This window comes from Leucoraja erinacea, chromosome 21 (genome assembly GCF_028641065.1).
Source record: "Leucoraja erinacea ecotype New England chromosome 21, Leri_hhj_1, whole genome shotgun sequence".
NCBI classification, from domain to species: Eukaryota; Metazoa; Chordata; class Chondrichthyes; order Rajiformes; family Rajidae; genus Leucoraja; species Leucoraja erinaceus.
This window is the reverse complement of record NC_073397.1, coordinates 4,485,137-4,504,037: the sequence shown is the minus strand read 5'-3', so window position 1 is coordinate 4,504,037 and position 18,901 is coordinate 4,485,137. Positions and strand designations below refer to the sequence as shown.

Here is an 18,901-nt window from a genome sequence, read left to right as displayed (position 1 = left end):
AGTCTACACCAGCGACCAGCGACTTTGAGAACTAGAGAGCAGCTGATGCTGGAGGAAGGGCATTAGGGAGGTTGCAGGGCAATAGGAGCAAGAACATGATGAACAGCGGCACAGGAGAACTGTAAGTCCTCAAGCCATCTCCAACAGTAACCAAGATCCAAAACTAAACTCTTGAACCCAGATTATTTGCCTGTAAAGGCAAACGTATAATTTAGCTTCCTAATTGCCTACTGCAATGCATATTGGCATTCAGCGAGTTGTGTATAAACACACCAGGTTTTCTTCCAACATTAATGTTTTCCAATCTATCACCATTTACAAGATGCTCAGCTCTTCTGCTATTCCACTCAAAATGGATAACTATGCATTTATTCTCATTGTACTCTATATGCCACAGTCTTGCCCACTCATTCGGCTTGTCTATATCCCCCTAAATCCACTGTGCAACCTCATCAATACTTACATTTGGACGGCATTAGCAAACCTGGAGATGTCACATTTAGTCCCCTCAGTCAAGTTCAATTATGTATAATTGGGGGTTAGGAAGAAACTGCAGATGCTGGTTTAAACCGAAGATAGAGAAAAAAAGGGGTGGAGTAACTCAGCGTGACAGGCAGCATCTCTGGAGAGAGGGAATTGGTGAGTTTTGGGTCGAGACCCTTCTTCAGACTTCTTCACCCATTCCTTCCATCCAGAGATGCTGCCTGTTCCGCTGAGTTACTCCAGCATTTTGTGTCTATTCTATGAATAATTGGGGCTTAGTGTAAAGTAGTCTTCAGTATAAATCAGCATCTGCAGTTCCTTCCTACACATAATGTGGGGGCTGAGCTGCTGCACACGAGCACTCAGCGGCCACAGTCAAGGCTCTGTATAGTCACTGTACTCTGCACATTACTGTGTGGAAATAAAACAGATCCGTTATCTCAGCCTTATTGTTTGTTGCCCTCTTCAAACCCTGCGTGTATTTTTATCCTTGTGGGAGGCATTGAGCACTTGGATGAATACCCCAGGGGGTGGTTCAATATTATGTGTAATTAGAAACAAGAATTTTTATATTCTCTGGAAAAAATTGAATGTTCTGCACGATTTCTAATCAAATTGAATAATACTATGCATAAATATAATCAAGCCAATCTCAAGTAACATAAGTAAAGAAAAGAGACAGATGCAGATTGGAGAATATAGTTCACACCAGCGTTGAGTACCAGTTTGAGAGACCACAAACTGCCGAAGGGTCTCGACCCGAAGCGTCACTCATTCCTTCCAGAGATGCTGCTTTTCCCGCTGAGTTACTCCAGCATTTTGTGTCTATCTTATGAATAATTGGGGTTCAGGTCTTGATCCTTGTGGTCCTCCACTAGTCATTGCTTGTCAACTTGAGAAGGACCAGTTAACTCCTGCCTTTATTCTTGATTTGCCATCTCTCAATCCACATTGAACTCATTTCCACATGTTGTATTCTTATCAAAACGCTCTGCATCCCCATCATCTACCCTACTAGCTGATGCCTTAGGGAGCGAGGTTCCCCCTCTTCTATCATAGATGAGGCCCTCACACATGCCTCCTGGGTATCCAGCAGCTCTGCTCTTGCCCCCCCTCCTCTCAGTTGCAACAAGGACAGAGCCCCCCTGGTCCTCACCTTTCACCTCATCAGCCGTCGCATACACAACATAATCCTCCGTCATTTTCACCACCACCAACGGGATCCCACCACTCGCCACTTCCCATTTCTTCCACTTTCCACTTTCCGCAGTGACCGTTCACTCTGCAACTCCCTGGTTAACTCATCCCTTCCCACCTAAACCACCCCCCAGGTACCTTCTCCTGAGAACGCAGGAGATGTAACACCTGCCTCGACTGTGTCCAGGGATCCCGACAGTCCTTTCATTTACTATATCCGCTGTTCCAGGTATAGACTCCTATATATTGGCGAAACCAAGCGCAGACTGGCCGATTGTTTAGTTAAAAACTTTTGCTCAGTCCGCCTTAGTCCTAAGTGATCTCCTAGTTGCCAAAAACTCCCCCACCCATTCCCACACTGACCTTTCTGTCCTGAGCCTCCTCCCTTGTCGGAGCGAGGGCAAATGCTAATTGGAGGAACAGCACCTCATATTTCACTTGAGTAGCTTACAGTCCAGTGGTTAGACAAAAAAAGCTGGAGTAACTCAGTGGGACAGGCAGCATCTCTGGTGAGAAGGAATGTGTGACGTTTTGGGTCAAGGCCCTTCTTCAGTCTGAAGAAGAGTCTCAGCCCGAACCATCACCTGTTCCTTTTCCCCAGAGATGCTGCCTGTCCTGCTGAGTTACTCCAGCGTTTTGTGTCTAGCTGTGAATATCGCTGGCTACAGTACAAGAACAGCCCCCTCGCTTCAACCATTGTCAGAGTGAGGCCAAATGCAAATTGGAGGAACAGCACTTCATATTTCCCTTGGGCATCTTACATCCCAGCGGTATGAAAATTGATTTCTCTAATTTCAAGTAACGCTTGGGTTGGGAGATTGCAACCTTCACGTGGCCCGCCCTGTTTCGGCAAATGCAATCAACCAGGCGTGCACAATCAAATAAGATCAAATAGAACAAGTTGTCCGACAACTTTAGGCTGTGCGCACCATACGTAAGAAGAAGAAGTAACCCTTGTATCCCCTCTTTCTGTCCCTCCCTCATGCAAGTTATTGGACTAGTTGTACAAGAACAGCCCCACCCAAATAGTCACACATGATCTTCCTTTCATAAAACCACCTCAACTCTGCTTAATCACATAATTTACTAAACACATTGACATCGCACCCTTTATAATAAATGTTCGTACTTTCCCAATTAGCTGTGTCAGGCTAATGCATTGGTTATTCTTTGTTTTTCCTCCTTACTTCCTTGCCAAAATGGGGGATTAGATTTCCTATTTTCCAATGTGCAAGAGCCATTCCAGAATCAATAGAATTTTGTAAAATGTTATCCAGAATGTTCACAATATCAATCAGTAGTTCATTTAAAACTCTGGGATATAAACTGCAGGATGTGTAGGAAGGAACTGTAGATGCTGGTTTACACCAAAGATTGACACAAAATGCTGGAGTAACTCAGCGGCACAGGCAGCATCTCTGGAGAGAAGGAATGGGTGATATTTTGGGTCTAGTCTGAAGAAGGTTCTTGACTCAAAATGTCACCTATTCCTTCTCTCCAGAGATGCGGCCTGTCCCGCTGCTGCAGTATTTTGTGTCTATAAACTACAGGATGTTGGGCTTTATATTCTTCAAGCTCACTGACTTCTTCATTTGTATTTCTTTACTATTTCTCGTTTCTTTCACTCCTGAAATTGACACTTGGTTCTCCAATATCTCAGATCATTATTGCCTCCATCCCTGGGGACAGGCAATAAAGTATTTGTTAATAATTCCTTCACTATTTTATCATAAATTCTCCCTCTCAGTCAGTAGGGGACTAACCTTCACCCTTGCTAGCTCTTTCCTTTCTCCAAACATACCAAAACCCTTACAGTCTGATTCTTTATGTTGCAATCTAGGTTATTCTCATGGCTCATTTTTTTTCTTTTATCAATTTTTTGATTATTATTGATGAATTCTAAAGCATTGACCATTCATCAGATATTTTGTTTGTCTGGCAATAGAATAAGGTATTTCTTGGATTCTTTACTCACATTTATTTTGCCTGTAACCTCCAGATGGACCACGTACATTGCTGTGTTTTTGTGCTTCAAGGGAATATATATCTGTTGCAAATACTTTCTTATTTCTTAAAATGCTAGCCGCAGCCAGGCTGTTGTCAGGCCTCTTAAAGTATTTCCCAATATTAAATCTTACCCCAGCCAACCTGACCCCTATACTATTGTGGTTTCCTAAACTTAGATTGTAGTCCCTGGTTCCTTAGTTAATCACGTCACCATTCAATATTTCTCTTCCATACCAGATTTAAATTATTTTTTTCTCTGTGCACAGTGCAATATCTCTTAAACTCTTGACTGATGCATCATGGCATGGTTCAGCTGCTCGAACGGCCAGGAATAGAACCATAGAATATAGGTGCAGGAGTAGGCCATTCGGCCCTTCAAGCCAGCACTGCCATTCAATATGATCTTGGCTGATCATCCAAAATCAGTACCCTTTTCCAGCTATTTCCTGATATCCCTTGATTCCTTTAGTCCTAAGAGTATTATCGCACTCTCTCTTGAAACTACCCAGTGAATTGGCCTCCACTGCCTTCTGTGCCAGAGAATTCCACAGATTCACAAATCTCTGGGTGAACAGTTTTTTCCTCATCTCAGTCCTAAATGGCCAAAGCCTTATACTTAAACTGTGACCCTGGTTCTGGACTCCCCCAACATCGGCAACATTTTTCCTGCATCTATCCTCTCCAGTCCTTTAAGAATTTCATATGTTTCTATAAGAAATATCCTCTCATCCTTCTAAACTCCAGTGAATACAAGCCGAGCCCAGTTCAGGAATGAAGAAGATTGCCAAAAGTGGTGGACACTGCGCAGTCTATCACGGGTACTTATTACCCCACCGTCAAAGTCTCTGCCTCAATAAGGCAATGAGAATCATCAGAGACTCTCACCACCCTGACCACATTCTCATTTCACCCCAACCATTGGGAATAAGGTACAGGAGCCTGAAAACTGTAGTGTCCAGGTTCAGGAACAGCTTGTTCCTGACAATGATCAGGCTATTGAACACTCCATCCTCCAAATAAGATCTGGTTTGATTTGTCTTAGTACTATTATTGTTTGTTTGATTTATTTATTTATTGAATTTTTTTTTGCTGTTTATTATGGTTTATTTCAGTTTAGAGATACAGCACGGAAACAGTCCCTTTGGTCCACCGAATCCGCACCGACCAGCCATCCCCACACATTAACATTACCCTACACACACACAAGGGACAATTTATATATATATCAAGCCAATTAACCTACAAACCTGTGTGTCTTTGGAAGGTGGGAGGAAACCGAAGATCTCAAAGAAAACCCACGGGGTCACGGGGAGAACGTACAAACTGCATAGTCGGGATCGAAGCCAGAGACCCGGGTTCAATCCCGACTGTGGGTGCTGCCTGTCTGGAGTTTGTATGTTCTCCCCGTGACCTGCAAGCGTTTTCTCAGAGTTCTTCAGTTTCCTCCTCCATTCTAAAGACGTACAGGTTTGTAGGTTAATTGGCTTAGAATAAATGTAAATTGTTCCTATTATGTGTAGGATAGTGTTAATGAGCGGGGATCGCTGGTCGGTGCGGACTCGGTGGACCAAAGGGCCTGTTTACGCTCTGCATCTCGAAACTAAACTAAATTAAATAAAAGTGGCAAGTAAAGGGATGAGAAGGAACAGGGAGTTCCCGAGGTAATAGGAGCTCATCAAGGGAAAATGGTGGGGTGGAAGATTGCAACCTTCACATGGTCCGCCCTGTTTCGACGAATGCAATCAACCTGGCGTGCACAATCAAGTAAGATCAAATAGAACGTTGTCCTCCAACTTTAGGCTGTGCACGCAATACGCAATAAGAAGAAGGAGGGAAAATGGTGCAATGGTAAAAGTGACAGGCCAGCTATTCCTTTTCCCCCCGAGATGCTGTCTGACCCGCTGAGTTACTCCAGCTTTTTGTGTCTGTCTGCTAAAGTGAGATCCTTCTTGACTATTCTACAATTCACAGCACTTTCCCATCCCCTATCTCTTTCTGCCTGTCCTTCATTGAATACACTGGAATATTTAGTTGCCAGCTGTCGACACCCTGCAGCCATGTTTCTATAATGGTGATTAGATGGTGATTATAATTTACCCATTTACCAGCTGTTTGTGTCATTAAATCAACCACCCTGTTGGGGATGCAATGTACATTTTGATGCAGTGTCTTTAGATTTATTTTTTATTATCTTTATGTACCCTGACCCCATTTGAACTTACTTTTTTTTATCTGTGTCTCTGAAATCCAATTCCTAATTAATTTCTAAAGGTAGACAAAATTGCTGGTGAAACTCAGCGAGTGTGGCAGCATCTATGGAGCGAAGGAAATAGGCAACGTTTCGGCACGAAACGTTGCCTATTTCCTTTGCTCCATAGATGCTGCCGCACCCGCTGAGTTTCTCCAGCAATTTTGTCTACCTTCGATTTTCTAGCATCTGCAGTTCTGAAGTGGGCGCATGTGCACATGTGCGGAGCTCTTCTAGAGTGTGCGCATGCACAGGACATTTCTAGAGCACGCATGCGCAGGACATTTACGGAATGTGCGCATGTGTGAAGTATTTCGGGCGGGAAAAGCCTGCAGAATCAGCCATGTTTGTCAGACGTTTCTGAGTTTATGTATTAAAGAAATAAGTTGCTTAAAGCTTAAAGTTTAAATAAAGTTAAGTTAATTACGAGTAGTGAAAGTTTCATTTATCTCACAACAATTTAAGCAACTTATCTCAGAAGTCTGACTTGGGATGGAGAAGCTGCTGAAACCACAACACTTGGATCTGGATCCCAACTCACCTGCTGCTGCAAAGAATTGGAAGCACTGGCTTCGCATACTAAATAACTTATTTGATGAGTGCGGCAATGATGCACCAGACAGACTCAAGACGTTAATAAGCTTCGCCTTTTCTGATGTATATGATTACATAGAGGAATGTACAACTTATGATTCTGCTATTGATGTACTAAGCAAACTCTTCGTTAAGACACCCAACGTGATATTCGCTCGACACCTCCTTGCGACTCGGAAACAAAAACCTGGTGAGTCACTTGATGAATTTTTACAAGAACTTCAAAGACTTAGTAAAGACTGTGCCTTCAAAGCAGTTACGGCTGATCAATATCGACAGGAAGTTATTCGAGACTCTTTTATCAATGGTTTGGCATCGCCTTTAATACGACAGAGACTATTAGAACACAAAACCTTGGATTTACAATCGGCTTACAATCAAGCTTACTCATTAGACTTGGCTCAGATAAAATTCAGATGCTTATGGCTCATCCAATGTGTATTCTGCTGCAACTACTACAAAAGAATTTCACCCACGTACTAATATGGAGCAAACAGAAACAATTTCTACTGATAAAGGTGCCCTTGCTGCAGCATATAATTATTCAAAAAGGAACTGTTACTTTTGCGGGGGGTAATATTCATAAGAGAGAGACATGTCCTGCTCGAGAGGCAACTTGTAATAGTTGTGGCAAGAAGGGACATTATTCTAGAGTATGCAAGTCCAAAGCAACTACTAAAAGTGTGACTGCTGCCATATACACGCCTTCTTTATGTGCAATTACAGCTGCATTTCCTCAGAGCTTGTCTCATGCAGCTACAACGGTATCCATTAATGGCCATACACTTAATGGACTACTTGATTATGGCAGTTCAGAAAGTTTTATAAGTGAACAAGTTGTGTCCCGACTAAATCTAACTTTAATTCCTTCAAATAGAGAAATCTCGATGGCTCTGACAACTCTCAATACTCAAATTATAGGATCTTGTATTGTAGACTTTATTCTGAACAAAACTAGCTATAAATCTGTATGTCTTGGTAGTTTGAAAAATTTGTGTAGCGATATAATTCTAGGTCAGGATTTCCAGAAACTGCACAGATCACTTCAAATAATGTATGAAGGAACTATGCCTGATCTTGTATTGTCAAAGCCACCAGTATTGTGTGGTCTTTCTGCTGCATCTGTTGAATGTCCTTCATTATTCACTAATTTATCCTCCAAGTGCAAGCCAATTGTTACAAAATCAAGACATTTTAGTAAAGATGATAGGAACTTTATCAACACAGAAGTAACTGATCTTTTAAAAGGGATTATAGAACCCAGTTCTTCCCCTTGGAGGGCACAAGTTGTCGTGGTTAAGGACCCCTTGGAGAGACATAGAAAGAGACTGCATTGATTATTCTCAAACTATAAACCAGTTCACGGAGCTTGATGCATATCCATTACCTCGAATAGAAGAGATTATCAATACATTAGCTAAGTATAAGATATTCTCTACTTTTGACTTAAAAAGTGCTTACTATCAAATTCCTCTGAAGAAATCAGAGAAGAAATACTCTGCGTTTGAAGCAAATGGGAAATTATATCACTACTGCAGAGTTCCTTTTGGGGTAACTAATGGCATGGCTGTTTTTCAGAGAGAGATGGATAAACTTGTTGAACAGGAAAACCTTAAAGATACTTTTCCTTATCTTGATAATATAACTATTGCAGGAAAAGACCAAACTGAACATGATGAAAATGTACAACGGTTTTTAGATGTTGTACATTCTAAAAATCTAACATTAAATGAGGCAAAGTCAATAACATCAGTATCATCAATTAATATTCTTGGTTATTGGGTTGGAAATTATATAATCAAGCCTGATCCAGAAAGACTACGCCCACTCCAAGAGATACCTGTTCCAGCAACATTAACCTCTCTCTCTAAACATTAAACATTAAGGGTTCTTGCATTTGCATATTATGCTAAATGGATACCAAATTTTTCTGACAAAATTCAACCCTTTGATTAGAGCAAAATCTTTCCCCCTTGACTCTACAGCAATTGGTGCCTTTACTTCTTTAAAGAAACAATTGGAATCTGTGACATTACACGCCATCGATGAGGATCTCCCCTTTGTTGTTGAATGTGATGCCTCTGATGTGCAAATCAGCAACATTAACAAGGAGGACACCAGTGGCTTTCAACTCTCCAAGGTAGTGAATTGCACAAATCCGTCGAAAAATAAGCTACACAATCATTGAAGCAGTGAGGAAATGGATATTTCCTTGCTCGCCAGCACTTCACTTTGATAACAGAGACGTTCAGTAGCTTTTAAGCTGGATATCGGAAACAAACGAAGCTAAACATTAAATTCTCTCTATCCGCATATAGTTATTCAATTGGGACCGCCCTGGTAAGGATAATGTTGCTCCGGATACATTAACTCGAGCATTTTGTGCCTCTGTTCATTCTTCTTCTGATCTTCACAATGGGCTTCAATCCTGGAGTCACTCGTTTGTTACACTATGAGTTCCAAAATCTTACCTTTCCTACAGAAGATGTGAAGATGACGTGTGCTTCATGTAGATTGGTGCTGAATTAAAACCTTCTTCCGTCCTGAAGAAAAGATTGATCTGCTACTCAACTATGGAACGTTTGAGTATTGATGAGGATCTCCCCTTTGTTGTTGAATGTCCATTTGCCTTTCTGATTTCAGCAGTATCAGCTACATTAATCAAGGAGGACGACCAGTGGCTTTCATGTTTCGTACTCTCCAAGGTAGTGAATTGCACTACCCGTCGAAAAGGAAGCTAGAGTAAACAAAACCAATTATCCTTTGAAAGCAGTGTATAAGAAACTGGTTTTAAAGTCAAAAATACCAGATCAGCAGTGGAATGTGTTCCTACCAGATGCATTACACTCCATAAGATCTCTACTGTCAACTGCTACCAATTACTCCACACGAGTTCTCTTTAATCAAACGGCGTTCTTCAGTGGTACTTCTCTGCCATCATGGTTGGCGAGCCCTGGGCCTGTAATCGGAAACGTATATGAAGATTAAAAAAGAATGAACCTTTTGTTCATGAAGTTGAACTGACTGATTGAACCCTTCTTTTATCCGCATCGGGATGGTTCAGTCAACTGTCTCACTTCGTGACCTTGCACCTGGTAATCTTCTCTATCAGCTCCGTCACTCCGGATAACACTAATCGGGAACTCACCAACACTTTTCTATAGAAACTTCTACAAGAAATTCTAAAATTGAAAATCTAAATAACTTCTGAGTGAAGTTGATGACCAAGCATATATCTTACCCCAGCTATTGGGCTGTGTCATCCTGGGCTCCAGTGCTCGATGGTTGTTACCACTGATGTCTCAACTTATAAATAGGAGGGGAAAAACATTGCGCCGGAGCTCTTCTAGAGTGTGAACATGTGACAAGATGACATGCGCAGGCATTCATGTAGAATATTTGTGCTGAATTAAAACCAAGGTTTTTCCATCCTGAAGAAGGAAGATTGATCAAAGCTACTCAATGTTTAAAACAATCTGGATTAAAACCTTTACGAGGATGGTGCCACTGGATTAAACTATTCCTAGGAAGTCAGGAGAAGTAATTACGAGTTAAAGTTTGAGTATTGACTTCAAAGGGCCTTTACCATCTGGATTAAAACAATCTCATTAAATTTTTTAGGGCTAGAATGACTCTAGGGACTTATTCCTTGAGCGCGAGGATATTTGAGGTTTAAAATCATGATTTAGATACACAGTCTCTTGCCCAGAGTAGGCGAATCGAGGACAAGAGGAGATGGGTTTAAGATGAAGGGGAAAAGATTTAATAGGAATCTGAGGGTTAACTTTTTCACTCAAAGGGTGGTGGGTGTGTGGAACAAGCTGCTGGTGGAGGTAGTTGAGGCTGGGACTATCCCAATGTTTAAGAAACAGTTAGACAGGTACATGGATAGGACAGGTTTGGATGGACTGTTGTGGCTGGAACATATTGGTCAGTCGATGCTGCTGCACCCGCTGAGTTTCCCCAGCATTTTTGTGTACCTTCGATTTTCCAGCATCTGCAGTTCCTTCTTAAACATATTGGTCAGTGTGGGCAAGTTGGGCAGAAGGGCCTGTTTCCACACTGTATCATTCTATGACGTTATGGCACAGGTTTGGACCAAAGAGCTTGTTTCTATTCCTGTTCCATGTTCATTCTATGTTCTGTGTTTTTAGTTCAATGTCCCAATGTTCCAAACATTTGAGCCCTATTATTGGTCATCTATTGGTTCACTTTCTTCTTCCTGTTATATCCTGAAATAAATCTAATGGATTCCCCATTCTTCACACCATGGTAACACTGCTTGACTGCATTATGAGTTTCTGAATGTCCTGTCAGTATCTTAATATCGGATTACACATTTTCACAATTTTAGATGATAGACTAAGGGACTGGCAGCTTTCCGTTTTCTCTCTCCCTCTTGAACAGGAGTGCTACATTTGCAGTTTTCTGTTCCTCTGGGTTTTGTCATAGAATGATTCAGGCTGGAAACAGGCCCCTCGGCCCAATTTGCCCACACCGGACAATATGTCCCACCTACAATAGTCTCCCCTGCATACATTTGACTCGTATCCCTCCAAGCCTGTCCTATACATGAACCTATCTAACTGTTTCTTAAACATTGGCTAGTCCCTGCCTCAAAGGACTTTTTGCTGCAAGGGTATCCATGGAGTTTTCCTTTAAGTGATGAAGTTCATCTTAGATTGGTGCACAGTAAGTTGTTAGAAGTTATGTCCAACTAAGTTCAGAGCTTTTGGCAACTCTAAATTAATATATTAATGCTGCACACATTGGCAGTCAATGCACCAATAACAAATTAAATCCACATTCTAGGCAAACTACTTTACAATTATGTTTACATATTAACACGTTTTGTTCTTCAAATACACCAAGGAATTCGCATTTTATTCCTGCTCAGTTCCTGTGACCACTGTGAACTTCAAGAAAAGGCATGTGTTACTTTATTTATCCACTCCAGCTGCCTTGCATAATGTGTTTGTGAAGTCCCATTTTCTATGCAGAAGCTGAGAACTTCAAGTCCCTCTGGAAATTCAAAATAAAAATAACAATTCTGTTTCCAGGCGTTGGGGTTGGAGCAAGGAGAAAGAATGAGGAAATGTTTCCTCAGATGTGAGCAGTGCTATTATTAAGTTAGAACGGGATCAGCCATTGCATTGAACCAGCCTGAACAAATAGTTAACTTTCCACCTCAGCAAGAAAGCAGAAATAATGTATAATTTGGTCCCATTGCCTGTGGTCTTCCACTGAATGTACATGATAATTCGTACTGGACACAGGGAGCTGGACAATTAGGAATGGGAATAGGAATAATTTATTGTCACATGTGACTAGGCACAGTGAGATTCCTTGCTTGCTTACGGCGCTGAAAAGGTACAAAACACCCCCGCTCCCCCTTTTGTTGCCCCCCCCAGCTCTTGTCCCACGCCGGAACCTCCATTGTTCCTCCCCCCCATTCACGGTGGCGCTCCACTCTCTCATCGACCAGCGAGGCTTCACCACCGCCGAGACCCCATCGTCACGAGGCTTCACCGCTGTCAACACCCCACTTCACGCCTCCATGATGCTGACCCGGGCCTTACCCGCATGCTCCATCGGCTGCTTCACCCGACCCAGGCTTCTACTCACGAGGCCCTAGCAGGGCCCCGACCCAGGCTTCTACTCACGAGGCCCTAGCAGGGCCCCGACCCAGGCTTCTACTCACGAGGCCCTAGCAGGGCCCCGACCCAGGCTTCTACGCCTCGATAAAGGCCTCTGGCCTCGTTCCCAGTCCTCAGCCGCGGCATGTCGGGAAGCCTTCAAATGACCCGGCATGCTCATGTGAGTAACATACCCTGGAGCCCTTCTCCACTCCCCTCTGTCAAATACTTTTTATCATTTTGAAATGCCTCTTAAAATAGATTTAAGAAGCTAACAACGATAAATTTAAATCAATAGCACAAATAGAGTGACGATGAAGTCATAATACACCAGGTGGGGCATTGTCAGAATGTCATGTGGCTGAAGCATATCGCTTTGGTTCGGCCACATTTGGAGTATTATGTTCAGTTTCCACGCTCCAATACAAGAAGGGAGTGGAAGCTTTGTAGAAGGTGCAGAAAAGCTCACCAGAATGCTACATTGAAGAGAGAACATTAGTTATAACGAGAGATAGACACAAAAAGCTGGAGTAACTTAGGCAGCATCTCTGGATAGAAGGAATGGATAACGGGAGATTGGATAAACCTGGATTGATTTCTCCAGAGTATGAGAGTAGATGAGTAGATTGTATAAGAGTACTAGAACAAGTGGGACCCGTTGGGTCCTGTTCCCTCAACACGCGTTTTGTGTGGGGGGGGGGGGGGGGGGGGGGGGGGGGGGGGTGGGGCATCACATACACACTACACTCACACACACACACTAACCGCCCCCCTTGATATTATATTAATATTATTCATTTGCTCCTTTTACCCCATCCCCTGCCCTATCCACACACATAACCTCAACTCGCAGGCATGGCTAGAGAGGGAGGCGGTCAGGGAGAGAGAGAGGGCAGAGAGAGGGCAGAGATAGAGAGAGAGGGTAGAGAGAGTGAGAGCAGTGAGTGGGAGCAGAGAGAGAGAGACGGCAGAGAGAGAGGGCAGAGTGAGAGAGAGAGGAAGAGAGAAAGAATGGGGGCAGAGAGAGAGAGGGAGAGAGGCAGAGAGAGGGAGAGAGGGAGAGAGAGAGGGAGGGCAGAGAGAGGGAGGGAGAGAGAGGGAGGGGGAGAGAGGGGGGGCAGAGAGAGGGAGAGAGGGCACAGAGAGAGAGAGAGAGCAGAGTGAGAGAGGGCAGACAGAGGGAGAGGGGAGCAGAGAGAGAGGACCCGACACGAGGACCCGACAGCTCGGTCCCGTCCCTTCAACGAGGGCAGAGAGTGGGAGGGACCTGGACCTGGCGAGCGGGGCGGGCCCGACTTACTCGATTTTTCTGCGTCTTTTCGAGCGGGGGGGGGCAGGTGCTTGAATAATGGGGGGAAGGAGGGAGGAGGGAGGGTTGGGGGGTGACATCACACGCAGTGCGAGGAAGAAGGGCATGCAGACCCATTGTGACGTCATCAGCGAAAGACAGTCGTTTTTATTTCTAAGTTTTGTCAGGTTTTTGAACATTTTCAGTAATAACTTGAGATATAAAGCATTAACTTTTCAGATAAGGCGATTTCAGACTCCACGGGAAAAATCTCTACCGGAATATGTAAAAATCATACCGTTAGCGCATCATTTTTTCGATAAGATGTGATTATACACAAAAACACACACACACAAATTCCCATCCAAGTTCAGACTTTTAAGTATATAGATGTATAATTATGAGTGGCACAAATACGTTAGATAGTCAGTGTTCTTTTATCTATGTGGAAATGTCAAATACTAGTGGGTATCGCTGTAAGGAGTACAATAGCTTGAGGTAATGTTAGTTTTTTACAGAGAGTGCTGAGTGCTAAGTCTAACATCTTCTCCTTGATAATTCTCAAAACCTCAAACTCAGCCAACAACAACAACAATATTTATTCCATGTCATTTGAACCACAGTGAGGCTCAAACGAAACTCCGTTTCCACAGCCATACAAACAAAACAATTCCTACAAGACACACAAACAATTCAATTCACACAAACATCCATCACATTGAATCTCCTCCTCACTGTGATGGAAGGCAAAGTCTTTTCTCTCCCCTTGCACCATTTCTCTTCCGATGTCGAAGCCCCAGACGGGCGATGGTAAGTCCCACGGCCATTTAAGGCCGCGCTGGGCGATGTACGGCTCCGGTCCAGGCCCAAAAGTCACAAAGTTGGAGCCCCCGGCGGACGCAGGAATGTCCCGTGGCCGTTTTAAGCCCTTCACAATATTCCATATGGAAGCATGATTGTGCGGCAAAATGACTTACCTCTCCTTATAATCCTTGCCAAAGCAAAATCTCCCACTTTCTTTGAAAAATCTTCAATGGAGCCCCAGTTTTGTCCACCATTAATGCAAAGGGAAGTCCAGATTTTTTTTTTGAATGCTCTCTAACCAGTCAACCTGATTTTAGACCACACCGTTGGCCCCGGACCTCTGACTACAGAAATAATTTGCCCCTTCCTACTCTAGCTTCCATTTTAAAATCACAACATTCATTAAAGATCAAACTGGTGTGTAGGAAGGAACTGCAGATGCTGGTTTACGCCAAAGATAGACACAAAATGCTGGAGTAACTCAGTGGGACAGCCAGGATCTGTGGATGGAAGGAATGGGTGATGTATCAGGTCGAGACCCTTCTTCAGGCTTTGTGGTCTCTCGAACTGCTGATCGAAGTTAATGTGGAACTATATTCTCCAATCTGCTTGTTTCTCTTTGCTTTACATATTATACTTATTGTATAATTATTATAGAGTGGTGAGGACAGCGGAAAAAATCATCGGGACTTCTCTTCCTTCCATCATGGACATGGGGTACAAGCGCTGTCTGATTAGAGCTAAGGGCATTACCAGAGCCCCCACACACCCACAATTTGGACTGTTTATACTGCTTAACTCTGGGAGGAGGTACCGCAGCATGAAGAGCGGGACAACCAGGTTCTGCAACAGCTTCATCCCCCAGGCCATAAGATTACTGAACAATCAACAAAACCGAGGCTAGAACTTTTTAAATATTGACACTTTTTAAAAAACTTTTTATATATATTTATTTTACAGAACCATGCACATGAGGCATTTTTATGGACGCACCCAGCACTTTTTACTATTACCTGATTTTGGAGAGTCAAATGCAACAAAATTTCGTTCAAGGTGCACTGTGTCTAGGTGTATATCTGAATGACAATAAAATGTTCCTTCATTCATTCATTCAATCATCCATTCATGCAATCATTCATTCAATCATTCATTCATTCAATCATACATTCATTCATTATTGGCTTGCTTGTATTTATGTGTAGTATTATTCAATTTGATTAGAAAGCGTGCAGAACATGCTTTCCAGAGAATACGAAAATTCTATTTTCCAGAGAAGATAAAGAATCTTGTTTCTAACTACACATAATATCGAACCCCGTGGGATATTCATCCAATTGCACATTGATAAAAATACACGCAGGGTTTGAAGAGGGCAACAAACAATAAGGTTGAGATAACGGATCTGTTTTCTTTCCACACAGTAATGTGCAGAGTACAGTGATTATACAGAGCCTCGACTGTGGCCGCTGAGTGCTCGTGTGCAGCAGCTCATCCCCCACATTATGTGTAGGAAGGAACTGCAGATGCTGGTTTACACTGGACAGGTACACAAAATGCTGGAGTAACTGAGCGGGACTGGCAGCATTTCTGGGTGGAAGGAATGGGGGATATTTCGGATCTAGACCCTTCTTCATTCAGACTGAACCTGCAGACGGGTCTCAACCCAAAACATCGCCCATTCCTTCCATCCACAGATGCTGCCTGTCCCGCTCAGTTACTCCAGCATTATGGGGTTGGATCTGCTTAGTCATGAAATATTGTATAAGTTGCAGGATGCCTTCCCTTTTGGCTGGGTTGTTGGTTGCAGCCCGTGCTCACCTTTACAGGAATGTACACAAATAGCGATCACTCTGCTGGCGGGAGAGTATGTACATCTCTCCACCCAGGTTTAGTATTAGTGCAGTTTATAGATACAGTGTGGAAACAGGCCTTCAGCCCCACTAGGTCCGCGCGGACCAGCGATCCTCGACTAAACTAAACTAAGGAGAATTTTGGGCCCCGTCTGATTAATTTCTCCTCATAAGAGAAGAATTTTCATGAGGTGGATCACGAACAATGATGAAAGAAAGTACACGAAGGAGATGGAGAACTTAGTAACTTGTCAAGATTTCTTTGCCAGGAAGCGAGCGGGTTCGATCATCTCTGACCCATCTCACCCTGGCCACAAACGCTTTGAATCACTTCCCTCTGGAAGGCGACTCCGGACTGTCAAAGCTGCCACAGCCAGATATAAATCTGTTTTTTTCCATAAGCCAGGATACAGTCCATTACTCCTCTACCTCATTGTGGATATTGACCTCTGGAACTTTGTGCTATAATGCTGAGATCTATATACTCTGCATCCACCTATTGTACCACCTCATTTTGGACATTGGTCTCTGGAAATGGTGCTCTACAATGCTGAGAAGTATATTTTGCACTTTGCTTCACCTATTGTACTTGAGTTTGGCCTGATTGCATTTAGGTTTCATATTATCTGACTTGATTGAGTGGAATCATGCACAATGGCACACCGAGTCAACGCCGACTGCTGATCACCCATTTACATCAGTTCTGTGTTATCCCACTTTCATGTTCTATGTTCTCCCACGAGGGGCAATTTACGGGGGCCAATTAACCTACAAACCCACATGTCTTTGGGAGATGGGAGGAAACTAGAGCACCCAGTTACGGTCACAGGGAGAACGTGCAAACTCCACACAGACAACACCTGAGGTCAGGGTTGAACCCAGGTTGCTGGTGCCGCGAGGCTGCAGTTCCACCAGCTCTATAAGGCGTGAGGGGTGAAGCTTAATGGAGATGTGCGTGGCAGGATTCTTACACTGAGATGGGGCCCGACACATCGCAGCAGCTTGGAGTCACTGCCACCATTTACAAACGCAAGCTCAAGCTGCCCCCCACCCTCCCGTCTCCCCCTGGTCAGTGATGTGACGGACACGGGGGTCTGGACCAATCGCTGACAAGGTCTAGGACAAATCCCGTCCCTGGAGAAGTCATGTCCGATCGCCGGCTTTTCAACGTCATGTCCGTACTGTATCTTGTCTTTGCGGCGTGGTGTCCATTCTGTATCCTGGCTTCCACTTCTTGGCTTCGGCTTGTCGTCCTTCGATGCCCCATCCGCACACGGGTGGAGGCAGATACGATAGTGGTGTTTAAGAGGCTTTTGGATGGGAACGTGGAAGTGCAGGGAATAGAAAGACATGGACCATGCGCACGCAGTTAGGATCAGTTTAACGTGGCATCATGTTCGGCACAAACATTGTGGGCCGAAGGGACTGTTCCTGAGCTGCACTGTTTTATCTTCCATGTTCTATGTACCTCGCTACACATGACAATAATAAACCTGAAGTTACAAGACAAGCCCATAGATCAATCTCATTGCACCTCCTCCATGGCCAGTACATAGTCCAGTGGCAAGGGAGAACAGTGTAATCAATGTCATGCAAAGGTAAAAGGAAGCAGAGGTTTGTGCTGCAATGGAATTGATTTCCCTACGGTGATGATAGGATAAGATTAATGTGTAATCAGATAAGTACACCGATTGAACTCTGAATAAGGACCAAATGAGACTATTCCCAAAATACTGGCTAATCCTTTCTCTTTACAGATATATAGATGAAGGTTTAACTTCAATTAACCCTGCTTTCCCTCTCTCTTCATCCCCTCCCCCTTGCCAGTTCTCCGACTAGTATTACTGTCTCCCACTACATTTTATCTCTGTTTGTTGTTACCTTCTCCATACTAACAATGATCTATTCTACATTTTCCTTGATCTGCATTTCCTTTGACCTGTTTTCACACCTTACGCCTCCTTATTTATACACTTCCTTATCTATGTACTGCCCACTCCCCTGACTCTCCGTCTGAAGAAGGGTCTCAACCCAAAATGTCATCCGTTCCTTCTCTCCAGAGATGCTGCTTGTCCCACTGAGTTACTCCAGCATTTCATATCTATCTTTAAAGGATCACCTTCCCATGGCAGGAATGTTAAATTAAACTGGACTTTGTTTCCATTGCTGTGAGAACTTAGAGTCAATATTGTTCTTTGTTGTGAATAAGAGTTTTGGACAAGTTGGTCATTCTGCTACAGAGACACAAGTTACAATCTTTACTCATCATCACATGGGGTAACCTTTTCAATGGACAATAGACAATAGACAATGGGTGCAGGAGTAGGCCGTTCGGCCCTTCGAGCCAGCACCGCCATTCAATGTGATCATGGCTGATCATCCGCAATCCGTACCTCGTTCCTGCCTTCTCCCCATATCCCCTGACTCCGCTACCTTTAAGAGCCCTATCCAGCTCTCTCTTGAAAGCATCCAGAGAACCGGCCCCCACCTCCCTCTGAGGCAGAGAATTCCACACACTCACAACTCTCTGTGAGAAAAAGTGTTTCCTTGTCTTCATTCTAAATGGCTTACCCCTTATTCTTAAACTGTGGCCCCTGGTTCTGGACTTCCCCAACATCGGGAGCATGGTTCCTGCCTCCAGCGTGTCCAAACCCTTAACAATTGTATATGTTTCAATAATATTCCATCTCATCCTGCTAAACTCCAGAGTGTACAAGCCCAGCTGCTTCATTCTCTCAGCTTATGGCAGTCCTGCCATCCCGGGAATGTTTGTCATTTGAAGTACTTTGAGAGG

General features: G+C 43.6%; 1 protein-coding gene across 1 annotated transcript in view; it reads right to left on the bottom strand.

The window, feature by feature from the left end:
• The window catches only part of LOC129707178 (cadherin-22-like), a gene marked incomplete at its 5' end in the record, with an annotated part of 810,235 nt that overhangs the window by 89,023 nt on the left and 702,311 nt on the right, over window positions 1-18,901 (bottom strand). The window lies entirely within an intron of this gene.